Genomic DNA, 3,650 nt, shown 5'->3' on the forward strand with positions numbered 1-3,650 from the left:
ACACCCCTCGCCCCGGTGTATATAATGTATATATAATACCCCTCCCCCGGTGTATATAATGTATGTATAATACCCTTCGCCCCGGTGCCTATAATGTCTATATATAACCCCTCGCCCTGGTGTCTATAATGTTTATATAAAATACCCCTCACCCCGGTGTCCATAATGTATATATAATACCCCTCGCCCCGGTGTCTATAATGTACATATAATACCCCTCGCACCGGTGCCTATAATGTATATATAGTACCCTTCACCCCAGTGTCTATAATGTATATATAAAACCCTTCACCACAGTGATTATAATGTATATATAATACCCCCCCCGCCCCGTGTCTATAATGTATGTATAATATCCCCCGTCCCGGTGTATATAAATGTATATATAATACCCCTCGCCCCGGTGTCTATAATATATGTAGAATACCCCTCAAACCAGTGCATATAATGTGTATATCATACCCCTCGTCCCAGTGTCTATAATGTATATATAATAACCCTCACCCCGGTGTCTATAATGTGTATATAATACCTCACATGGCGTTTATAATGTCTATATAATACCCCTCGCCCCGGTGTCTATAATGTCTATATAACACCCCTCGCCCCGGTGTATATAATGTATATATAATACCCCTCCCCCGGTGTATATAATGTATGTATAATACCCTTCGCCCCGGTGCCTATAATGTCTATATATAACCCCTCGCCCTGGTGTCTATAATGTTTATATAAAATACCCCTCACCCCGGTGTCCATAATGTATATATAATACCCCTCGCCCAGGTATATATAATGTATATATAATACCCCTCCCCGGTGTATATAATGTATGTATAATACCCCCCGGTGTATATAATGTATATATAATACCCCCAACCACGGTGTCTATAATGTAAATATATATTACCCCTCACCCAGGTGTCCATAACGTATATATAATACCCCTCACCCCAGTGTCTATAATGTGTATGTATATATAATACTCCTCACCCCGGTGTCTATAATGTGCACATATTACCCCTCAACCCAGTGTATATAATGTGTAAATATATATAATACTCCTCACCCCGGTGTCTATAATGTATGTATAATACCCCTTGCCCCAGTGTATATACTGTATGTATAATACCCTTCGCCCCGGTGCCTATAATGTCTATATAATACCCCTCGCCCGGTGTCTATAATGTTTATATAAAATACCCCTCACCCCGGTGTCCATAATGCATATATAATACCCCTCACCCCGGTGTCTATAATGTATATATAATACCCCTCACCCCGGTGTCTATAATACCCCTCGCCCCGATGTCTATAATGTACATATAATACCCCTCGCACCTGTGCCTATAATGTATATACAATACCCTTCACCCCAGTGTCTATAATGTAAATATAAAACCCTTCACCACAGTGATTATAATGTATATATAATACCCCCCCTGTGTCTATAATGTATGTATAATATCCCTTGTCCCGGTGTATATAATGTACATATAATACCCCTCGCCCCAGTGTCTATAATATGTATAATACCCCTCAAAACCGGTGCATATAATGTATATATAATACCCCTCGTCCCGGTGTCTATAATGTATATATATTAACCCTCACCCCGGTGTCTATAATGTGTATATAATGCCCCTCACATGGTGTCTATAATGTCTATATAACACCCCTTGCCCCGGTGTATATAATGTATATATAATACCCTCACCCCCGGTGTCTATAATGTATATATAATACCCCTCCCCCGGAATATATATAATGTATATATAATACCCCTCGCCAAGGTATATATAATGTATATATAATACCCCATCACCCCGGTGTGTATATAATGTATATATAACACCCCTCGTCCCGGTGTCTGTAATGTATTTTTTTACCCCTCGCCCCGGTGTATATAATGTATATATAATACCCCTCGCCCGGTGAATATAATGTATATATAACACCACTCGCCCCGGTGTCTATAATGGATATATAATATCCCTCGTCCCGGTGTATATAATGGATATACAATACCCCTCGCCCCGGTGTATATAATGGATATACAATACCCCTCGCCCCGGTGTATATAATGTACATATAACACCCTTCCCCGGTGTATATATAATGTATATATAATACCCCTCCCCCCGGTGTGTATATAACACCTCCCCCATGTATATATAACACCCCACCCCGGTGTAAATATAATGTATATATAACACCCCTCCCCCTGTGTATATATAATACCCTCCCCTCGGTGTATATATAATACCCCCTTGTGGATATATAACACACCTCCCCCATATATATACCCCTCCCCCGGTGAATATATAATGTATATATAATACCCCTCCCCCCGGTGTATATATAATATATATATAATACCCTCCCCTCGGTGTATATACAATGTATATATAATACCCGCTGGTGTACATATAACACCCCTCCCCCGGTGTATATATAATGTCTATGTAACACCCCTCACCCCGGTGTACACATAATGTATAAATAACACCCCTCCCCCTGGTGTATATATAATGTATATATAACACCCATCCCCCCCGGTGCACATATAATGTATATGTAACACCGCCCCCCCTCCCCCCGGTGTACATATAATGTATATGTAACACCCTTCTCCCCGGTGTACGTATAATGTATATGTAACACCCCTCCCCCCGGTTTATATATCATGTATATATAACACCCCTCCCCCTGGTGTATATATAATGTATATATAATACCCCTCACCCCGGTGTATATATAATGTATATATAATACCCCTCTCCCCCGGTGTATATAATGTATATATCACACTCCTGTCCCCCGGTGTATATATACTGTATATATAACACCCCTCTTCCCCGGTGTATATATAATGTATATATAACACCCCTCCCCACAGTGTATATATAATGTATATATAACACCTCTCTTCCCCGGTGTAAATATAATGTATATATCACACACCCCCTCCCCCGGTGTATATATAATGTATATATAACACCCCTCTTCCCCGGTGTATATATAATGTATATATAACACCCTCCCCACGGTGTATATATAATGTATATATAACACCACCCTCCCCCCGGTGTATATATAATGTATATATAACACTCCTCCCCCGGTGTATATATACTGTATATACAACACCCCTCTTCCACGGTGTATATATAATGTATATATAACACCCCTCCCCCCAGTGTATATATAATGTATATACAACACCCCTCTTCCCCGGTGTAAATATAATGTATATATCACACAGCACTCCCCCGGTGTATATATAATGTATATATAACACCCCCCTCCCCCGGTGTATATATATAATGTATATATAACACCCCTCCCCCGGCATATATATAATGTATATATCAAACCCATCCCCCGGTGTATATATAATGTATATATCACACCCCTCCCCCCCGCCCCCTCACCCCGGTGTACATATAATGTATATATAACATCCCCTCGGTGTATATATAATGTATATATAACACCCCTCCCCCCGGTGTATATATAATATATATATAACACCCCTCCCCTCGGTGTATATATATAATGTATATATAACACCCCTCCCCCCGGTGTATATATAATGTATATATAACACCCCTCCCCCGGTGTACATATAATATATATATATAACACCC

The sequence above is a fragment of the Chiloscyllium punctatum genome, unplaced genomic scaffold (genome assembly GCF_047496795.1).
Source record: "Chiloscyllium punctatum isolate Juve2018m unplaced genomic scaffold, sChiPun1.3 scaffold_240, whole genome shotgun sequence".
Lineage (NCBI taxonomy): Eukaryota > Metazoa > Chordata > Chondrichthyes > Orectolobiformes > Hemiscylliidae > Chiloscyllium > Chiloscyllium punctatum.